This window comes from Pseudophryne corroboree, chromosome 6 (genome assembly GCF_028390025.1).
Source record: "Pseudophryne corroboree isolate aPseCor3 chromosome 6, aPseCor3.hap2, whole genome shotgun sequence".
Taxonomy (NCBI): Eukaryota; Metazoa; Chordata; class Amphibia; order Anura; family Myobatrachidae; genus Pseudophryne; species Pseudophryne corroboree.
The window spans coordinates 602,848,591-602,872,345 of record NC_086449.1 but is presented as its reverse complement, the minus strand read 5'-3'; the positions used below and the strand labels follow the sequence as shown (position 1 = coordinate 602,872,345).

At 45.8% G+C, this 23,755-nt stretch overlaps 1 long non-coding RNA gene across 2 annotated transcripts in view; it reads left to right on the top strand.

Annotated features, from left to right (window-relative positions):
• LOC134933084 (uncharacterized) overlaps positions 1 to 23,755 on the top strand; it is an 89,630-nt gene that overhangs the window by 18,227 nt on the left and 47,648 nt on the right. The window contains exon 3 of one of the 2 annotated variants that reach the window (XR_010179600.1): positions 2,111 to 4,257. The exons of the other annotated variant lie outside the window; for it this stretch is intronic. This is a non-coding gene — a long non-coding RNA (uncharacterized LOC134933084). Of the gene's footprint in view, positions 1 to 2,110; positions 4,258 to 23,755 lie in introns of those variants that run through there. 2 annotated transcript variants of the gene reach the window in all.

Genomic DNA, 23,755 nt, shown 5'->3' with positions numbered 1-23,755 from the left:
TTAAACATTTCACTATTTGTAAACAGCTTGCAGTATAGTAACTCTGATAAAGATATAATAGGTCTCCCCCATATTATAAAAGTTCAGCTAAACTTATGCGTATAATTCAGTGACGTGCAATGAGGTGAGGCAGGTGAGGCAGAGCCTTTCCTGTCATACTAAGAACGTTTGGACCAGAGTTGTGACTATATAAAGTATATGAAAAATACAAAGACTATATTAGACATATCTTCTTTGTATTATTCTAATCATTTTTATAGTCAAAACTCTGGAGTAAAAAGTCTATGGCAGGTGAGGCAGCCGATCTTTTCACACATATGAACCCATTGGCTCATAAATTGTGTGTAAATCTGGTTCTTGTACTAGCCAGTGCCTCCTGAGCCATTTACCTCACCGCACGTCCCTGGCGTATGTACAGAAAAGTTTTGCACAACCTTGCATCTCTGGTTCCTGATTTCGGTGTCTGCTCCGTCCTAACCCATAAATAATATTCTAATGTGTTTCATCCTTTGTTCCCAGTGTGGTGCATAGACTGAGCAGTGATAATGTTGTAGAGTATCCTTTATCCTTTCTCTCTATAATGTATGCTTGCTACTTCAGATTGCCCAATGTCTCCCAGCCCAAGGTGCAGTGCTGCATCTCTGGTCAGTTGTGAGTCTGAGATGAAGCACTGTAGCTCGGGAAGGCGGAAATCTGCTGCCACAGAGAAGACAACTGGAGTGAGGGCAGCAGGAAGACTGGTCAAAGGAGGATGCGCCACATTTTCTACCTCAATGGTCACCAAATAACTATATGTCATATATCTTTTTTTCCTCAGAAATGTCTCTCTGCCAACAAAATTAGAACATTTGATAGATTTAACATAAGCAGCAGCCATTTTATAGCAGTATAAAAATAAAGACAGTGGACGGGATGTAAAGAAGTCAGAGTTTGGTGGCCGCGCGGGATGCCGGCAGAAGTCAGACTTTTTTTTAAAAGTGGCAATCATTTACAAAGCTAGACCATGCCTTGTAAATGATTGCCCCTTTAAGAAAACATCCAAGTTCCGCAGGCATCCCGCACGGACGATGAACCCGGACTTCATTACATCCCGGCCATTATGTAGATCAGTAGAGAGAATGTAAGGCTGCAAGATGCAATTTATCATATTTTAATTCAATATCAACAAGACCAAAACGTATTTGATGGTTTCTTATCACTTCTGTGCTTTGTTCTGTATAACCCAGAGTAGAAGTAAATCCACACACCCTCTGCCTTGGGCCACACATCAGTGATGCCTGTTTATAGACAGCTAAAGCTAGTCACACATGTACTAATATGGTCAGCAAATCTGTTTCAAATCAGTATCAGTCACCTACAGTATGATCATCAGCACTGGAAAGCACCTGAGGTCCTGTTGTTCCAGTTGACTCCCAAATTGCTGGATCCACCCATCGAAAGTGACCGTAACCTGGCTGGCTATTGTATGCAACGTTTCTCATTTCACTCCTGACCTTTCTATGAATACCTTTCTATCTAGGGGGAGATGTACTAAGCAGTGGTAAAAGTGGAGAAGTGAGCCAGTGGAGAAGTTGCCCATGGCAACCAATCAGCATTGACGTAACATTTATAATTTGCATAATATAAATGTATACAGGACAGCTGATTGGTTGTCATGGGCAACTTCTCCACTGGCTCACTTCTCCACTTTTATCACTGCTTAGTACATGTTCCCCTATAAGTGATAAAGCAGTGATAAGTGCAAGGTGATAACGCACCAGCCAGTCAGCTCCTGTCAATTTACATATTGGAGCTGATTGGCTGGTGCGTTATCACCTTGCACTTATCACTGCTTTATCACTGCTCCAGGCTTAATACATCTGCCTCAATGCATAATTATGGCACTGTTATTAATTTCAAGTATCAACAATGTGGTACTGGTTAACTTACTATACAGTAAACACTGTTACAGTTGTTTGATAAAGGACTATTAGGAGCTGATTGGTTGGTACTTTCTCTCTCTCCAAGGTTTGATACATCTGCCCCAGTATGTAAAATAAAAAAACAGGCAGACTTTCCTCTTTATATATGACCTCAATAATCCACAAATCTTTTTTCAAACTATTTGTAGGTTGTCACTATCAAAAACAGACACATATGGTAAATATCCAACAGCCAATGTCACATCATGTTAACTTTCCTTGAGGAGAAGTTGTCCTACAGTTGAAACCCTTGTGCTGTGTGATCGGGATCTGTTACGTGCCAGGAAGACCTACTGACCACGAAGAACTTTGTGACCTGGTCCTCACGGTCCAGTTTTCCCAGGAATCCCTTGGGTGCTGTTGTGGGGATTCCTGGAAATACTGTTCTTGAGGTCTAGGGTAAGCAGCCAGAGACATCGTCTTCATCTCATTCATGATTGCTATGAAATGAAAGATAGATAGCTGAGCATAATCACATGCATCTAACAGCAGGAATTCACATTGTATGCTATAGCTGTATGTATTGTTCTCTTTGTGTAGGAACTTCTTTTATTGAACGTTTTTGGTAGATTATTAAGAAATAATTGACATAAAAAATAATATATAACTTAAGCAAATGCTAAATAGGACTGCAGTGGGAGCCAAAATAGTGAAATAACTGGTTTACATCTTTGTTAATTATGTGTTTTTGGCAAACATGTCTGAAAAATAATAAATAATAATAATAATAATAATAATAATAATAATAATAAACAATGCATATCATTGGCAGGCTGGATCGGACTGGCAGACCGTGGAACTGCATCCTGTCCGTCTATGCCGGGACAATGTTTAGAGGCACCTGGGGCCTAATTCAGAGTTGATGGCAGCAGCAAATTTGTTAGGTAATGGGCAAAACCATGTGCACTGCAAGGGGGGGGGGGGGGGCAGATATAATATGTGCAGGGAGAGTTAGACTTGGGTGTGGTGCGTTCAAACTGAAATCTAAATTGCAGTGTAAAAATAAACCATCCAGTATTTACCCTGCACAGAAACAACATTACCCACCGAAATCTAACTCTCTCTGCACATGTTATATCTGCCCCCCCTGCAGTGCACATGGTTTTGCCCATTAGCTTACAAATTTGCTGCTGCGATCAGATCTGAATTACCCCCTTAGTTCTCTGCACTCGCACCTACAGTGTAAAGAGCAGGGACGGATTAAAGTCTGTGGGGGCCCCTGGGCAACAAATTTGTGGGACCCCACCCCACCCACACAGACACACACACACACACACTGTCCTCACAACTGCAAAAAACACATCGGAGTAGGAGTACAGCATTTACCGTCTCTCCGTCCTCCCCTGCAGCTGAGCTGTTCCTGTTCTCCTACTCCAATGTTTTTTTGCAGTTGTGAGGACAGTGTGTGGGGGCCCCACTTGGGTGAGGGCCCCGTGACGACTGCCCTTCCCGCCCCTCTGTTAATCCGGCTCTGGTAAAGAGCCAGGTGCTTCTAAACTTTATTCCGGCATAAATGGACAGGAGGCGGTTTCCCGGTCAGCCAGTCCGACGCTGCTGGCAGGTTGCGCATAAAGGGGCAGATGTATTAAGCCTGGAGAAGGCATAAAGTGATAAAACAGCGATAAGTGCAAGGTGAGGATGCACCAGCCAGCCACCTCATAACTGTCAATTTACATATTGGAGCTGATTGGCTGGTGCGTTATTACCCTGCACTTATCTATGCTTTATCATTTCTTTATGCCTTCTCCAGGCTTCATACATCTGCCCCAAAGTGTCTTCAATGTATTATTGTTAAGCTTCACTGACCAAGCTTCACCGACACAGAATTGGCCATAAGTAAGGTACATTGCTCTTTCCCGTGAGAATAATACGCCAGAGAAAAGTACATGACAGCAGCCATGCTGCTGGGCCACTGAGTGTGCTGCAATAAATGCAAATTTGCCATATCAGCCATGCAAATCCAGGCACATATGAAATACACATGCAGTCACTTCATGTGTAGTAATAACTGCAGTGCACACTAGCATTAGCATTGCAGCCGTGTGGCATGTGCCTCTCACGTGTTTGGATTGATGGGGCTGGTTATCCTAGATAGGGGAACAGCTAATGATCTAAATGGTGTTACAGCCCATCTCCCATTATGCTCAGTGACAGCTGACAGAGGACAATGATCACATTTTTATGTGTTGCTGCTGCAGTCGGCTTTATTTTTTTCCTTTCACTCTTCTGCTATGTCTCTTTCATAGTGATGTGAGAAGAAAGCTCTTGGGGTCCTCAATAAAAGATTTTATGTTACCCAAAAGCTGTTAGTGTTTTTCTTGGCTTATGAGAAGGCTGGGATTTGGTTTCTTAAACTTTGTTTTAAAACAAAATATAATCAGAATTTTTTTCTGTCAGTAAGGAGGGGAGGAAGACTAATGACTAGTGTAATGGCTGGCTGGAATCTTCCACATTTAAAGAACCAACTTTCATGGGTTCCAACCAGGGCTTAAAGTGGTCTTGTTGAGGTGGTGGAACTCATGGAGGAGGACCATGGAGGCACCAGGACCTGAGGAAGGAGTAGGTGGCTGCAGCTCATCAGTAACACTAGTGCCGCCTGTATCATCAATTGACGCAGATAATGGGGTGGGTTTTTCTGTTGTAATTACTATGCAAGGCAATGGAGGTGGTGGAACTAGTTCCCCCTACCATTACAGGTGGTGGAACTCAGTTCCACCTCGTTCCCCCCCACTTTAACCCCTGGTTCCAACTGACAAGAGGGTTGAGAAAACGTTTCTCCTACATTACTGGAAATGGAAAAGGAAATGATTGTCACGAGGAGAGCCAAATTGGCTTCTGAAGATGCAGGTAAACACTGGGTATATCAGAATTGGGATTATGGGGGTTATTCAGAGTTGTTAGCAAATCAAAAAAGTAAGCAATTGGGCAAAACCATGTGCACTGCAGGCAGGGGTGGCAGGGGGGCAGATATAACGTGCAGAGAGCACTGGCGTTTCTATAATGGGTGCAGTGTGTGTGGTGCACACGGGCCCCTGAGTCCAGAGGGGGCCTCCAACGCACACGCTGCCCCCATTTTCTAAATACTCATCCCTCCGGAGTCCCGCGGTAACGTCCACAGCGGTATTAAAACTCTGTGAAAATGGCCCAGCGGCCATTTTCACGGAGTTCTGCGCATGCGCAGTAGAGAAAGCTCAGGGAAAATGGCCACCACGCCATTTTCCCGGAGATCTGCGCATGCGTAGTAGAGTCTGAGCGCTCTAGTGCTCAGACTCTCAGCGCTGCTGGCAGAGAGGAGGGGGCCCGAACGGAGGAGGCTGCACCCGGGCCTCCTCCTCTCTTAAAGCGCCCCTGGCAGAAAGAGTTATATTTGGGTGTTGTGTGTTCAAACTGAAATCTAAATTGCAGTATAAAAATAAAGCAGCATTTACCCTGCACAGAAACAATATAACCCACCCAAATCTAACTCTCTCTGCACATGTTACATCTGCCCCACCTGCAGTGCAACATGGTTTTGCCCAATTGTTAACTTTTTTGGTTTGTTAACAACTCTAAATAACCCCCTAAATCCGGATTAATTTGCTCCAAACTCTTAATGGGGCCCTAGGTGTTTTATAAATGCAACATAGGAGAAGATTTAGGGGTAATTATGTAATAATTTTGGTTGTTACAAACCAACTATCTTCTATGATATTACCCTTCTCACTCAAGGATCCATGAGGTTTATTTATCAATCAGCAGCTTTGCCACAGACTTTAAGGCTGGAATCTTTAAAGGTAATACATGCAGTGCATTGCCTTTATCATCCCCTTAAATCCCACAGTAATATCATAGAAGATAGTTGGTTTGTAACAACCAAAATTATTACATAATTAGCCCCAAATCTTCTCCTATGTTGCATTTATAAAACACCTAGGGCCCCATTAAGAGTTTGGAGCAAATTAATCCGGATTTAGGGGGTTATTTAGAGTTGTTAACGGGTGTGGGATGATAGATAGACAGTGACTAGTTAGACAGTCAATAGATAGACACCACATGTTAGACAGACATTAGGTCGACAGGGCCAGAAGGTCAACAGGGTCAAAAGGTCGACATGAAAATGGTCGACACAAAAAAAGTAGACCTTTTTTTTGCATTTTTGTTGTTTGTGTGGATAGTTTTGTCATCTGGGACCCCCAATTGTAGAAAGGCATCCCCTCACGGGGCACGCTTCGGCCTCGCCACAAGGTTTATAACCAACTCTATGCGGACATGGATAGAGAAGGTATGAAATAGTCCAAAAACATGTAAAATAAAAACCTGTGTCTACCTTTTTTATGTCAACCATTTTCATGTTGACCTTTTAACCCAGTCTACCTAATGTCTGTCTAACATGTGGTGCCTATCTATTGACTGTCTAACTAGACACTGTCTATCTATCATCCGGATACTGGGGGTCATTCAGAGTTGATCGCACGCTGCGGATATTCGCAGCGCAGCGATCAGGTTACTACTGTGCATATGCACTGCGCGTCGTATGGGTACAAACAGCATTTTTGCTGTGCAAGGCTTCTAGCGACGATTCCACTCGCACAGTCATTCGCAAAGAGATTGACAGGAAGAAGGCATTTATGGGTGTCAACTGACCGTTTTCTGGGAGTGGTAGGGAAAACGCAGGCGTGTCCAGGCGTTTGCAGGGTGGGTGTCTGACATCAATTCCAGGAGCGGACAGGCTGAAGTGATCGCAAGGGCTGAGTATGTTCAGACCTACTCAGAAACGGCTAAAAACGTTTTCGTCCCACTCGCCTGCACATGCGATCGCACACTTGCAAAGTGAAAATACACTCCCCCATGGGCGGCGACTATACGTTTGCATGGCTGAAAAAAGTAGATAGCGAGCGATCAACTCAGAATGAGGGCCACTGTGAGAAGAGGTTGTAAGAGAGCTGCAGACCAAGGAATCGTTATTGGCGGATATAAGTTAAGTAGGAATGGGCCAAAACTAGGATTTTCGGCACACTCCCCCCCCCCTCCAAAAAAATAAATAATTCAGAAAATAAATAAATAAATAAACAAATTCAAAAAAAGAAATAAAAATAAGAATACAAATTAACGGAAAAAAATAAAATAAAAATTACAACTGCGTCAGTAGTGCAAGCTTATTCTAATTACACTGCACAGTAGTACTTCTCATTACACCGCCCCACGGGGGGAGAGAGGAAGAAAGGAGAGAGAGAGAGATGGGAGAGAGGGGCAGGGTCGGACTGGCCCACAGGGGAACAGGGGAAACCACCGGTGGGCCCTGCTGCCTGTGGGCCCTCCTCCTCTAGGGATCAAGTTCCAGACTATCCTAGTGCACTGGATTTATGCATAATACATATGTTACATTATACTTCACAATAATTTGGTTTATTATATATTTACCAAGGGGCACAGAACATGTAATGGTTAGCCAAACGTCTGTGGTGGCTGGCCACGCCCCCACTGGAACCTGGCTACACCTTTAAGCTTGGGCCCCTATAGCAGCATTCCCCCGGTGGGCCCTTCATGCCCCAGTCCAACACTGGAGAGGGGTGAGGGAGAGAGAGTACTCACACACATAAGTACATACAGTGCCCCTTCCTTGAGTCACACTCGACATTTAGGCAGGCTCAGGATACTGCTGGATAGTGAGTTCTCCACTCTCCTCCACTCCTCTTTCCAATGCTGGCTGGTCTGGCATTTACAATGCAGTGCCTTGTAGCCCCGCCCCCTTTTTGGACTGCACCTCCAGCTGCACTATGACTGGACATGGCTGATGAACAACTTGGGGGGGGCTGAGGTAACTTCCCCCCTGTGGTCCCTCTTAATCTGGTTACCCCTAACACCCCCTTCCACTGCATGCAAGGGCTGTTGGGAAATGTAGTTTATTTTTAGTTTCTTCACTGCAATGCGCCCGGTTCCTTGCAACCGCAGCTGCAGAGGGAGGAGGGGTGTTAGGGGGGTTAAGATGACTGTCCTGGTGCCCCCTCTGATCCAGCACAGCCCCCCCACCCCAAGTTGCGGCCATGTGTAGGACTGTACAGTATGCCTAAGATCACTGGTGTATAGTTGTTTTATTATCTGAATGTACCTGATTTTGGGGGTTATAGGTGAACATTGTTTTATTTACATCTCCGATGTTTACTAAACTGTGCATGTGCTGATCCTGTCCTGCGTACTCGGAAGCAGTGCCCCATAAATTGTTTGGGGGCGGGGAATGGGTGGCAATGGTCAGTGTTTCCAAAAACTATGGAGTATTGGCCCCATGTTCTGTGAGTGCTGTGGCCAGAGTCTGCATTTTCCAATGCAGATTTACTGACCTCGGCCATTCTCAGTATCCTTAGGCTCACACAGATGGCCAATGCTGCAACTGATGGTCACAATGGTGATCCGATGCTGTGTCTTTGGATGCAGCACTGGGATGTGCGATGCCGGCAGTGGGCGTCTTTTGTCCTCAGGTGCCTCCTGCCGCATTAGCATTTTTATGCATAGCTGCTGTGTCTAAAGAAGCAACTGTGATGAAAATGGCATCCACCTCTGAATCAGGCACAGTGCGTGGTGTAAGCTGGTCTGGTAGGGTAGAAAAAGGAGGCTACAAAACTAAAGGATGTCTAACAAGAGGTTACAGTAGTCATTGTAGTCTAATATGAGACAGCGCAACTCTGTAAAGGAACATGCTATTCTGGAAATATTATGTAGGCAGCAGTGACAGGACATAAGAGAAGGGATAAATATAGGGGGGATGCGGTCAAGATGCCGCCGGCCGGAATCCCGGCGGTCAAAATACCGACGCCGGAATCCCGACCGCCACAATCCCGACATATTCTCCCTCCATGGGTGTCCACGACACCCATAGAGGGAGAATATAATAGTGTGCCGAGCGTAGCGTGGCACCGTGCCCGCAGCGTAGCGAGCGAAGCGAGCCCGCAAGGGGCTGCGTTCCGCTCGCCACCCCTGTCGGGATTGTGTGGTCGGGATTCCGGCGTCTGTATTTTAACCGCCGGGATTCCGGCCGGCGGCATTTAGTACTGATCCCATATAGGGTACCCGTACATTGCTAATTAATTACAAACAACTAAAATGAGACTTCCAAAACCATGCTTTTGCCTTGTAAATGATTGCTGCTTTAAAAAAGCCCAAGTTTGGCCGGCAACCAGCACCTCCGGCCAATTCGGATGGCCGTGCATCCCACCCCAGGAACCTTGGGCATATATACCTCACATCAGTCATTTCCATGGTGCTCTTGTCACAATGTTCATAGTGACAAAATATTAACCAGTGACAATTATATAACCAGTGTCCTTTACAAACCCAAGTTATGAATAATGAATATACAACATCCTGACTTGTTCTACATCCAGGCCCACAGGGGTACAGGGGAAACCGCAGGTGCCCTCCCCCCCTCATCCCCTCTAGGGATCAAGTTCCAGATTGTGTACTTGAATTATACATTATATATATGTTATACTGCACAGGACTCTGGTGTATTTTCTATAGTGCATTGGTGTTATTAATCTGGTACATTATCATGCATGTTCTAGCAGTATTTACTATATATGTTTATCAAGGGACCAAGACCATGCACTTGCTAATGGTTAGCCAAGCCTCTAAGCATGGGCCCCTACCACTGCATTTTCCCAGCGGGCCCTTCATGCCCCAGTCCGACACTGTATACAACAGTCCTTTCCATAACCCAGAAGTACAATCAAGGAAGCTGTCTCACAACAGACGGCACCCAGGAAACCAAGATTCCTCTATACACTGCAACAGAGAAGTGTAAATGATTGACTGCAATGTATAAAAATGGATAAAAGATGTTAAGATACTTCAAAAACATATCATGCAGCTCTTTTGTTGGACCGTGAGAAGAAGACTCATACAAACACTTATTAGTGTTCAAAAAAAAAAAGTTTATTATGTAAAAAGAATATCTGCTGGATCTCACGAGTAGGGCCCTCTTCCCTCATGTGCTTATACTTTTCTTACTTTAATAATCCTCAACTGCCCAGATCCCACAGTTTTTTGACCACCTGGAACTTATCTCTATGTTTACTTGTGTAGTTATGCTTAGTTGCCCTGTACTTGTCCTATATTGTATTCAACTGTAAGTCACTGTTTTCCTATTTTTTATGTGCATTTGTACTCTGTAATCGGGCGCTGCGGAACCCTTGTGGCGCCATATAAATAAAGGATAATAATAATAATAAATATAAAGTCAGGAATAAAATCTTGTTTGCACTGTTCAGGAATAATGGAGGGCAACTAAATATACTCAGTAATGTTTATGAATTTTCATTTCATGTGAACAGCTGCAGGAACAGAGGAGTGGTTCGGGCCCAATTAATGATCAGACATCGTGGCTTACAATCAAAACCAAATAGCTCCTTAATAAAGCTGCACAACTCGCTGTTGTAGATTTTCCTGTAATGCAAAAAACCACACTGAAAAGACTGTCAATTTATTTTATTTGCTTTGTCCAATGAGGACTGGATAATCGGAGATTACTAGGATGATACTACCATCTATGTTCTCACATTGGGGGTAATTCCAAGTTGATCGCAGCAGGAATTCTGTTAGCAATTAGGCAAAACCATGTGCACTGCAGGGGAGGCAGATATAACATGTGCAGAGAGAGTTAGATTTGGGTGGGGTGTGTTCAATCTGCAGTCTAATTTGCAGTGTAAAAATAAAGCAGCCAGTATTTACCCTGCACAGAAATAAAATAATCCAACCAAATCTAACTCTCTCTGCAAATGTTATATCTGCCTCCCCTGCAGTGCACATGGTTTTGCCCAACTGCTAAAAAATTTCCTGCTGCGATCAACTTGGAATTACCCCCATTATTCATTACATATGCATATTTCTCTGACGTCCTACTCCTAGTGGATGCTGGGAACTCCGTAAGGACCATGGGGAATAGCGGCTCCGCAGGAGACTGGGCACAACTAAAGAAAGCTTTAGGACTACCTGGTGTGCACTGGCTCCTCCCACTATGACCCTCCTCCAGACCTCAGTTAAGATTTCTGTGCCCGGCCGAGCTGGATGCACACTAGGAGGCTCTCCTGAGCTCCTAGAAAGAAAGTATATTTTAGGTTTTTTATTTTACAGTGAGACCTGCTGGCAACAGGCTCACTGCAACGAGGGACTAAGGGTGAAGAAGCGAACCTACCTAACTGGTGGTAGCTTGGGCTTCTTAGGCTACTGGACACCATTAGCTCCAGAGGGATCGCACACAGGACCCGACCTCGTCGTCCGGTCCCGGAGCCGCGCCGCCGTCCCCCTTACAGAGCCAGAAGCAAGAAGTGTCCGGAAAATCGGCGGCTGAAGACTTCTGTCTTCTCCAAGGTAGCGCACAGCACTGCAGCTGTGCGCCATTGCTCCTCATGCACACCACACACTCCGGTCACTGATGGGTGCAGGGCGCTGGGGGGGGGGCGCCCTGAGCAGCAATATTAACACCTTGGCTGGCAAAACTGACACCATATATAGCCCTAGAGGTTATATAGGTGTAAATTACCCCTGCCAGATTTACACAAACAGCGGGAGAAAGCCCGCCGAAAAAGGGGCGGAGCCATCTTCCTCAGCACACTGGCGCCATTTTCCCTCACAGCTCCGCTGGAAGGATCGCTCCCTGGCTCTCCCCTGCAGTCCTGCACTACAGAAAGGGTAAAAAAGAGAGGGGGGGCAATAAATTTAGGCGCAGTATATATAATACAAGCAGCTATAGGGGAAAACACTCTGTATAGTGATATCCCTGTGTTATATAGCGCTCTGGTGTGTGCTGGCATACTCTCCCTCTGTCTCCCCAAAGGGCTTTGTGGGGTCCTGTCCTCTGTCAGAGCATTCCCTGTGTGTGTGCTGTGTGTCGGTACTGCTGTGTCGACATGTATGATGAGGATAATGATGTGGAGGCAGAGCAAATGCCTGTGAATGTGATGTCACCCCCTGCGGGGTCGACACCTGTGTGGATGGACTTATGGAAGGAATTACGTGACAGTGTCAGCTCCTTACATAAAAGGTTTGACGACATAGGACAGCCGGCTACTCAGCTTGTGCCTGTCCAAGCGTCTCAAATGTCATCAGGGGCTTTAAAACGCCCGCTACCTCAGATGGCAGACACAGATGTTGACACGGATACCGACTCCAGTGTCGACGACGATGAGACTAGTGTACCTTCCAATAGGGCCACCCGTTACATGATTGAGGCAATGAAAAATGTATTACACATTTCTGATAGTACCCCAGGTACCACAAAAAAGGGTATTATGTTTGGTGAGAAAAAACTACCAGTAGTTTTTCCTGCATCTGAGGAATTAAATGAGGTGTGTGAGGAAGCGTGGACTTCCCCCGATAAGAAATTGATAATTTCTAAACGGTTATTGGCAGCGTACCCTTTCCCGCCAGAGGATAGGTCACGTTGGGAAACACCCCCTAGGGTAGATAAAGCGCTTACACGTTTATCAAAAAAGGTGGCACTACCGTCTCCGGATACGGCCGCCCCAAAAGGAACCTGCTGAGAGAAAGCAGGAGGCTACCCTAAAAGCTATATATACACACACGGGCATTATATTGCGACCAGCGATTGCATCGGCATGGATGTGCAGTGCTGCTGCTGCGTGGTCAGATTCCCTGTCGGATAATATTGATACTCTGGATAGGGACAATATTTTGCTGACAATAGAGCATATAAAAGACGCTGTCTTATACATGCGTGATGCACAGAGGGATATTTGCCGGCTGGCATAAAAAATAAGCGCAATGTCCATTGCCGCCAGAAGGGGGTTATGGACTCGGCAGTGGTCAGGTGATGCCGATTCAAAAAGGCACAGCGTCCGGTAAGTCCACAGCATGACGCTGGGGCTTCACAGGCAGACCCGGGTACGGTGGGGGCCCGTCTCAGAAATTTCAGCGCACAGTGGACTCTCTCACAGGTGGATCCCTGGATCCTTCAAGTAGTATCTCAGGGGTACAGGCTGGAATTCGAGGCGTCTCCCCCCCGCCGTTTCCTAAAATCTGCCTTACCAGCAACTCCCTCTGCCAGGGAGGCAGTGTTGGTGGCTATCCAAAAACTGTATTCACAGCAAGTGATTGTCAAGGTTCCCCTCCTTCAACAAGGAAAGGGTTACTATTCCACAATGTTTGTGGTACCGAAACCGGACGGTTCGGTGAGACCCATCTTAAATTTAAAATCCTTGAACACATATATCAAAAGATTCAAGTTCAAGATGGAATCGCTCAGGGCGGTTATTGCGAGCCTGGACGAGGGGGATTACATGGTATCCCTGGACATCAAGGATGCTTACCTGCATGTCCCCATTTACCATCCTCACCAGGAGTACCTCAGATTTGTGGTACAGGATTGCCATTACCAATTCCAGACACTGCCGTTTGGGCTGTCCACAGCACCGAGGGTGTTTACCAAGGTAATGGCAGAAATGATGATACTCCTTCGAAAAAAGGGAGTTTTAATTATCCCGTAATTGGACGATCTCCTTATAAAGGCGAGGTCCAGGGAGCAGTTGTTGGTCGGGGTAGCACTATCTCGGGAAGTGCTACAACAGCACGGATGGATTCTAAACATTCCAAAGTCACAGCTGGTTCCTACCACACGCCTACTGTTCCTGGGGATGGTTCTGGACACAGTACAGAAAAAAGTGTTTCTCCCGCTGGAGAAAGCCAAGGAGCTGTCATCTCTAGTCAGAGACCTCCTGAAACCAAAACAGGTATCGGTGCATCACTGCACACGAGTCCTGGGAAAAATGATAGCTTCCTACGAAGCAATTCCATTCGGCAGGTTCCATGCAAGAACCTTTCAGTGGGACCTCTTGGACAAGTGGTCAGGATCGCATCTTCAGATGCATCGGCTGATAACCCTGTCTCCAAGGACCAGGGTATCTCTACTGTGGTGGCTGCAGAGTGCTCATCTTCAAGAGGGCCGCAGATTCGGCATACAGGACTGGGTCCTGGTGACAACGGATGCCAGTCTTCGAGGCTGGGGAGCAGTCACACAGGGAAGAAACTTCCAAGAACTTTGGTCAAGTCAGGAGTCGTCCCTACACATAAATATTCTGGAACTGAGGGCCATTTACAATGCCCTAAGTCAGGCAAGGCTCCTGCTTCAAAACCAGCCGGTACTGATCCAATCAGACAACATCACGGCAGTCGCCCATGTAAACCGACAGGGCGGCACGAGAAGCAGGATGGCGATGGCAGAAGCCACAAGGATTCTCCGATGGGCGGAAAATCACGTCTTAGCACTGTCAGCAGTGTTCATTCCGGGAGTGGACAACTGGGAAGCAGACTTCCTCAGCAGACACGACCTACACCCGGGAGAGTGGGGACTTCATCCAGAAGTCTTCCAACTGATGGTAAACCGTTGGGAAAGGCCACAGGTGGACATGATGGCGTCCCGCCTAAACAAAAAACTAGAGAGATATTGCGCCAGGTCAAGGGACCCTCAGGCGATAGCTGTGGACGCTCTAGTGACACCGTGGGTGTACCAATCGGTTTATGTGTTCCCTCCTCTGCCTCTAATACCAAAGGTACTGAGAATAATAAGAAAACGAGGAGTAAGAACGATACTCGTGGTTCCGGATTGGCCAAGAAGAGCTTGGAAATGATATCAGAGGACCCATGGCCTCTACCGCTCAGACAGGATCTGCTACAGCAGGGGCCCTGTCTGTTCCAAGACTTACAGCGGCTGCGTTTGACGGCATGGCGGTTAAATACCGGATCCTAAAGGAAAAGGGCATTCCGGAGGAAGTCGTTCCTACGCTGATAAAAGCCAGGAAAGAAGTAACCGCAAACCATTATCACCGTATTTGGCGAAAATATGTTGCGGGGTGTGAGGCCAGGAAGGCCCCAACAGAAGAATTTCAGCTGGGTCGATTTCTGCACTTCCTACAGTCAGGAGTGACTATGGGCCTAAAATTGGGTTCCATTAAGGTCCAGATTTCGGCTCTGTCCATTTTCTTCCAGAAAGAACTGGCTTCACTACCTGAAGTTCAGACATTTGTAAAGGGAGTGCTGCATATTCAACCCCCTTTTGTGCCTCCAGTGGCACCTTGGGATCTCTGGTGTTGAGTTTCCTAAAATCACATTGGTTTGAGCCACTAAAAACCGTGGATCTGAAATATCTCACGTGGAAAGTGGTCATGTTATTGGCCTTGGCTTCGGCCAGGTGTGTATCAGAATTGGCGGCTTTGTCATTTAAAAGCCCTTATCTGATTTTCCATATGGATAGGGCAGAATTGAGGACTCGTCCTCAGTTTCTCCCTAAGGTGGTATCAGCTTTTCACTTGAACCAACCTATTGTAGTGCCTGCGGCTACTAGGGACTTGGAGGATTCCAAGTTACTGGACGTAGTCCGGGCCCTGAAAATATATGTTTCCAGGACGGCTGGAGTCAGGAAAACTGACTCGCTATTTATCCTGTATGCACCCAACAAACTGGGTGCTTCTGCTTCTAAGCAGACTATTGCTCGCTGGATTTGTAGCACAATTCAGCTGGCGCATTCTGCGGCTGGACTGCCGCATCCTAAATCAGTAAAAGCCCACTCCACGAGGAAGGTGGGCTCATCTTGGGCGGCTGCCCGAGGGGTCTCGGCTTTACAACTTTGCCAAACTGCTACTTGATCAGGGGCAAACACGTTTGCTAAATTCTACAAATTTGATACCCTGGCTGAGGAGGACCTTGAGTTCTCTCATCGGTGCTGCAGAGTCATCCGCACTCTCCCGCCCGTTTGGGAGCTTTGGTATAATCCCCATGGTCCTTACGGAGTCCCAGCATCCACTAGGACGTCAGAGAAAATAAGATTTTACTCACCGGTAAATCTATTTCTCGTAGTCCGTAGTGGATGCTGGGCGCCCATCCCAAGTGCGGATTGTCTGCAATACTTGTATATAGTTATTGCCTAACTAACGGGTTATTGTTATGAGCCATCTGTTGAGAGGCTCAGTTATGTTTCATACTGTTAACTGGGTATTGTATCACGAGTTATACGGTGTGATTGGTGTACTGGTATGAGTCTTACCCGGGATTCAAAATCCTTCCTTATTGTGTCAGCTCTTCCGGGCACAGTATCCTAACTGAGGTCTGGAGGAGGGTCATAGTGGGAGGAGCCAGTGCACACCAGGTAGTCCTAATTCTTTCTTTAGTTGTGCCCAGTCTCCTGCGGAGCCGCTATTCCCCATGGTCCTTACGGAGTTCCCAGCATCCACTACGGACTACGAGAAATAGATTTACCGGTGAGTAAAATCTTATTTTTCTACCAGAGAGTGAAATATTTCTGTCAAGTAGATTCACAGACGGGTTTTTACCAGATTCGCCTACATTTACTACAGAATAACATTAAACCTTGGCTGACTGAAACTCCCAGAATACTTATACTGGTTTATTATTGTTTCCATCAAGAAAAACAAGGGCTCATTAGAAGAGATCAAATGTCACCTCTGCTAATAAAAACCTGAAACTACTTCTAGAAATAAGCTTAACATATATGTATATACTGTACTGAATATAGCAAAGGGCAAAAAAGGATATTACAAATAGATACGACCTGGATTCACTCTGGTTCCAGGGTAAAGTCCACTTTTTTTTTTTTGTTCTGTGAAAACAAAAAAATAAAAATAACATGATACAACATTTAATAACACATTTTGGGTTCAAAATAATAATAATGTTTACTTGTGTTCTACCCTAGATATTTTTTCAGGCCCATAACAGCATACACTAGTGGTTCCCAAACTTTTTTGAATCACGGCCCCCTAGAGTATCAGAATTTTTTTATCGGCACCCCTAGGCCAAAACTTTCTTATTGAGAAATTTTTAAAGAAATATTCAGTTAAGTAAATTGTGTCTATATGTCATCCTTAGGTTCAGTTGTGTGGTGAGGGACAGGATTTGCTTCAGATTGCCCACATATTTTATGATTGGCAGCCACCAGCACTAGTTTTGCCAATTACATTAAGTCCTAGACTTCCAATCCAAAGAACCTCTGTAAGTGCCCCGAGGCACCCCAGGGTACCACGGCACACAGTTTGAGAACCACTGGCATACACTCTTATCAAAATTTCTACTAATAGTAAGTATATGTGCTACAAATAGAAAAACAGAAGCCAACAAATAGACACTAAAGGCAGTCTACTAGAGTATATAAAAAAAAAATCACTGTTCATTTAAACGTTTATGAAAAAGTCTGATTTCTGATTCAAAGTCTATGCCCCTCACCTCAAAAGGTCACCATTTCTAATGCCCTACTGATGACTAAGAACCAAACATTGGTAACTGCATCATTGACCTCCTCAGCCATTTAGCTCACCGCACGTCCCTGCTGAACTTCTATTTCTGTATAAGCGACTGTTGGGCATAAACTTGCCTGATGCTTTTATGGGAACCATTCAGAGTGGAGAAAAAATAACTTCTAATGGGTAGCTTACACAAGTGCACAAACATGAATTTTGGCTTCATACTGTTTTGATATTTTATTGCTGTACAGATTTTAGATAATTTAAGTCACACAATGGCCTTCATTCCGAGTTGTTCGCTCGCTGATAATTTTAGCAGAATTGCTTAATAGGCTAAAATCCGGCAGTTCTGCGCATGCGTATGCATCTCAGGGCGCACGCGCTAAGCAAATTTACACAAAACTATGCTATTTTACTCACAGGCGAACAAAGCTTTTCAATCGCTCTGCTGATTGACAGAAAGTGGGAGTTTCTGGGCGGAAACTGGCCGTTTTCAGGGAGTGTGCTAAAAAACGCAGGCGTGCCAGGTAAAAACGCAGGAGTGGCTGGAGAAACGGAGGAGTGGCTGGTCGGAAGCTGGGCGTGTTTGTGACGTCAAACCAGGAGCTAAGCGGACTGAGGTGATCGCAATCTAGGAGTAGGTCTGGAGCTACTCAGAAACTGCAAGGAAATTGCTTCGTTAGCAATTCTGCTAATATTAGCAGAATTGCTAATCTTTCGTTAGCAATTGCTAATCTTTCGTTAGCAATTCTGCTATGCTAAAATACACTCCCAGAGGGTGGCGGCTTTGTGTTTGCATTTCTGCTAAAAGTAGCTAGCGAGCGAACAACTCGGAATGAGGGCCTATGGCCCAGAAACACCCACTTCCTGTCAATCACACTACGAACACCAGAACGAAGAAAAAACCTCGTAATGCCGTGAGTAAAATACCAAACTTCTTAGCAAATTTACTTGCCGCAGTGCGAACATTGCGCATGCGCAATTAGCAGAAAATCGCTGCGATGCAAAGAAAATTACCGAGCGAACAACTCGGAATGAGGGCCTGTATTCACAATGGTGCACGGCTTGAAAGGAAGGATGGCCTGTTGCATTATGGGTGAGTAGCAGTGTGCTCCTGGTGGAGATGATAAAAGTAATCCAAGTGAAGGCAAATTGAAAGACGCCTTGGAGGGAGTTGGTTGTGGCTGTCAAGATTAGTGACAGTCAGTGTTAGGAGCAATGGCAGACTTAGGTGTTCCACTGCATACAATGCCATTTAGATTTTTGCTGTTGGTGGCCTTGATGCTTTCAGACATTCCACTCAGTGCTAGGCATTTCCACATCATTGTAGTAATTTCTTGTCTTATTAACTTATACTCCCTTTCCACTACAAATCCAGGTCCAACCCATGCAGGGGCAGATTGGCCATATGGGTCACCAGGAAGATTCCTGGTGGGCTGACGTGTCTGTGGGGACGGTTTTATTTGTTGTTATGTGGCCGGTGGGATGGCCCCACATGACAAGCAGCCCACCGCACTCGGCGGGTAATTCAGAGTTGATCGCAGCAGCAAATTTGTTAGCAGTTGGGTAAAACCATGTGCACTTCAGGGGGGGCAGATATAACGTGTACAGAGAGAGTCAAATTTGGGTGGGGTGTGTTCAAACTTAAATCTAAATTGCACTGTAAAAATACAGCAGCCAGTATTTACCCTGCACAGAAACAAAATAACCCACCCAGATCTAACTCTCTCTGAAAATGTTATATCTGCCCTCCCTCCCCCAGCGGTGCACATGGTTTTGCCCAACTGCTAACAAATTTGCTGCTGCGATCAACTCTGAATTACACGGCATTGTCCCCATTCATTCTGCTATTCCATCTCTGCAGTACAGCAACTCTGCCATCCAGGGATGCTGCCATGGCTACACAGTTTGTTATACCTCTGAAGCCCCTTGTCTCAGATATAACTGCAGCAAAAAACACAAGGAAGGCCGCAATTGCGTAAAATCAGTCCCTATGAGGAGGAATCCTGCCCCCTTCAACAGACCCCACCCCCTCATCAGACTACACCCCCATTAGGGCTACTTCCATAATTTTACTGGGCTGGTTTTCCACCCCAATCCACCCCTGGACCTGTGAAACACGGGTTTCAAGTCGTGTCACAGCACCTCAAAATCCTGTTCACATTGCAGGCAGGACCCAGGTTAGTGGTCTTCCCTCTTCCGCACTTGAAGATGACATCATCTCCAAGTGCCGTGAGCTGGATCTCCATAGGGTTTTAATGGGACCCAGGTCACCCGTTTACACTGTACCCTTACCCGGGTCCAACCCTGGTAGCTACTGGGTTAGAATTCCTGGGTAACTGAACCTAAGTTATTTTTGGAAGAGAGACCCTTTTCCACTGAGCTGCGACCTGGGTAGACCCGGCAATAACCCAGAATATTGTGGCAGTGCATAAGGGGTATAATTGGGATTGGTCACATGTATTTATAAGGCTGTCAATGCTCACTCATTTCCTGCAATAGAATTTGCTTGTGGCTTTTATGTTACAGTTGTCATCTAATGAGCCTAATTGTTACTAATCTTGTTTAGCTGGATTATACCGGTCTGACACCTGCTTCGACCTCTACTTGTATAAAAACTATCCATGTCTGATGCCCATATTGAGCTTAAGTATCAACCATTCTGCCATCTGTCTTGACCTTTGCTTGTGACCTCACCTTATAGATAGCTACTTGTCCTGATTCTGGCTTGTTACTGTACAATTCATTGCTTTTTTAATTTAGCCTGCGGATAAAATTTGCACTCGCTGGTTTCCCAAGGAAAAAAAAGACAATTGGTCCCTATCATCTAACATAATGTACTCCCAACACCATAATGCTGATGGGTTTTCACAGGAAAGTGAGGTCACGGTAGCAGTCGAATAGCACAGTCACACTTTAGATTCCTTCACAACACTATTGCCCCTGAGACCTTCTCCTATAACCTGCTCCTGCATCTGGACGATTATCAGGCACATGGTCTCTGCCTACACCACAGACCCCTACTGGTGTCCCTGGCACCCACCTGGATCGACATTTGCCCCACAGTGTCTCACCATCTGATTCACTGGAATACTAGCTCATCCACCCTGGCCATCATCAAGACTCAGCTCTGTTACTCAAGACTCTAGCTTTAGCTTGACATCATCCAATGGACCCCCCTCCCACTCCAGAGGTCACGCATTTGATTTAGTCTTCCCCACAGTTGTGATAGGGACATGCAGTGAGGTAAATGGCTCAGGAGGCACTGGCCAGTACCAGAGCCAGATTTACACACAATATATCCAAGTCCAAGGGTTCATGTGGACATTGTACACAGGTGCAGCAGTATATACATGTGGGCATTATACACAGGTGCAGCAGTATAGACATGTGGGCATTGTACACAGGTGCAGCAGTATAGACATGTGGGCACTGTACACAGGTGCAGCAGTATATACATGTGGGCATTGTACACAGATGCAGCAGTATATACATGTGGGCATTGTACACAGGTGCAGCAGTATATACATGTGGGCATTGTACACAGGTGCAGGAGTATATACATGTGGGCATTATACACAGGTGCAGCAGTATAGACATGTGGGCATTGTACACAGATGCAGCAGTATATACATGTGGGCACTGTACACAGGTGCAGCAGTATATACATGTGGGCACTGTACACAGGTGCAGCAGTATATACATGTGGGCATTGTACACAGGTGCAGCAGTATATACATGTGGGCACTGTACACAGGTGCAGCAGTATATACATGTGGGCATTGTACACAGATGCAGCAGTATATACATGTGGGCATTGTACACAGGTGCAGCAGTATATACATGTGGGCATTGTACACAGGTGCAGCAGTATATAAATGTGGGCATTGTACACAGGTGCAGCAGTATATACTGCTGGAAATTTCAGGAGTTTTAAACAGAGATGTGTGGAAAGAGAGTTTTGACTATAAAAATGTTAAAATAATACAAATAAGATATTTATAATATACAGTATTCTTTGTATTTTTTTATATACTTTATATTGTCAAAATTCTGATGTATACTGGAGTATGATAGGAAAGGCTCTGCCTCACCTGGTACCTTTGGACCTGCTGCCAGTTAGCCGTTTATGCTTACAAAAGCTCTGCTTTATGGTAAACAAGGAATACATGCTATATCCCAGTTGTCGGGATGCTGGCGGTCACATGACCAACCACGGCATCCCGACATTAAACATCCTGACATCGAAGTGGGTAAGTATTTATAACCCCCGTCCCCTAACCTAACCCTTGGGGGGGGGGGGGGGGGGGGGCTAGGGCTAACCCTCAGGGGTGGGGGCTAGGGCGAACCCCTCCTAGTACCTAGTACCTAACCCTAACCCACTCTTTCCTGGGCTCTAACCCTAACCCCGATACTCACCTTAAGAAAGTTAGCTGTCGGTGATCCTGTATCAGTGTCCTGAGTGGTGTCGGGATTCCAGCATCGATCACATGACCACCGGCATCCTGACAGCCGTAAAGGCTATACGCATCCCCTAAACAATCAAACTTCAAATCTTTTATCTGGCCAGTCTCTCCACACCATGCCAACTCTTTGCTATCGTCAACTCCATTCACTATCACCTTGCTCCTGGTTACCCTACTCACTCTCTGCCCTTAACTTCACTTACTTCACTACCTATACGATGAAATCTCCTCTATCCAGCTTCTCCACTACCACCTCCCTCACCTGCCTTTCCACCATTATCGCCTTCTCTGCTTCCACTGGTGATGAAGTTCACATCCTACTTTCCTTGTCTTCTCCCTAAACTTGCCCACCTCTTTTGGTCTCTCTCTTCAGATGCTTACTCTCACCCTGCCCATCTCTTTAACGTCCCTCTCTTCTGGCTCTGGGTCCACTTCATTCAAAATATGCCCATCTTTAAGAAACCGTCTCTTTACTTTGACTGTCTCTCTCTACCACGCTACCTCTTACCTCCCTTATGCCTCCAAGTTCCTTGGGATTATTTTCATGTCTATCTCTGCCTAGTTTCATTACTTTCCACTTACTTTAAAACCTCTTCAATCTGGCTTCCACACTGCTGCAGGGCCGGATTAACGCTCGAGGGGCCTGGGTCACTAAGGTCAAGGGGGCCCCCAGACACCCATATATATTTATATATATTTTGAATACACACACACACAGCAAACTTATGCATAACACCCATATTCAGCATACATACAAACACAGTTACACACACAGCATTACCTACACACACATAGCATGCATACATACACACATACATACAATCACACACAGCATACTGTAACACACATAGCATGCACGCACATGCACACACACAAACACACGGCATACCTACAAATACACACATAGCATACATACATACACTAAACATACCTACAGACACACACACACACACACACACACACACACACACACACACACAAAATAAAGCACTAACCAAGAGCCAGCCGGGCATCTGCTTCAGTCATGTTGGGGGTGCAGAGATGGAGACAAGGCTGTCTCCATCTTTGAAAATTAACTTGGTCCGGCAAGGGGGGGCCCCTGAGATTTGGGGGGCCCAGGGTAACGTATCCGGCTCTGCACTGCTGATACTCTCAATAGGACCACCAAATACCTTCTTACAGCCAAATCCAAGAGGCACTTCCCATTTCTCATTATCCTTGATCTATCTACCTCCTACATCACCATCAGCTCCTTTAACCTTTTATACCATCTATAAGTTGATGACACCCAAATTTACCTTTCTTCTCCTGACCGCTATCCCTCCATCCTCTCAAGCATCTCCAGATGCCTGTCTCCCATCTCCTCCTGCATGTCTCAGCGTTTCTTAAAGTTTAACAAAACAGAGACTGAACTTGCTTTTCAAGGATCATTTCATCTCTCCCTGTTAATTATATTATTTTCTCCTCTGTCACCCAAGTCCACTGCCTTGATGTCATCCTAATCTCTGTGGTCTCATTCAATCCTCACATTTGGGACATCTTTAATTTCAGCCTTGTGATTCCCAGCACCAGAATATCACCAGAATCCATTTCTTCCTTACCCTTGATTCCAGCAAAATGTTCATATACACACTCATTATTCCCTGCTTAGACAATTGTATCCTCCTCCTCGCTGGTCTCTGTATCGTCTCTCCCCTTTTCAAACTATTCTTAATGTTGCTGCTCATCTCAAATTCCTCTCCAACTCTATAGCATCTGCAACCACCCTTGCTTCACTGGCTCCCAAACAGAAACCTTTAAACTATAGCTCACGTATAAAGCTTTAAACCACTTCTCCCTTCCCTAGATCTCTCAGCGCTGTAACTAGGTGTGTGCAGAAGGGGCATTGCCCATAGCGCACACCTAGTTAGAGCGCATATTCCCCCTGTGCCTGGCTGCCCCATACGCAGACTACGTGGCTGAGTGAGGCGCCACAGTTTGGAGGGCGTCGGGTTGTCACGGAGACAACAGCACCAGCCGACTTTCAAATGTGGCGCCTGCCGCAGCCAATCAGATGCAGGTGTCCTATGACGTCTCCATGGTTGTA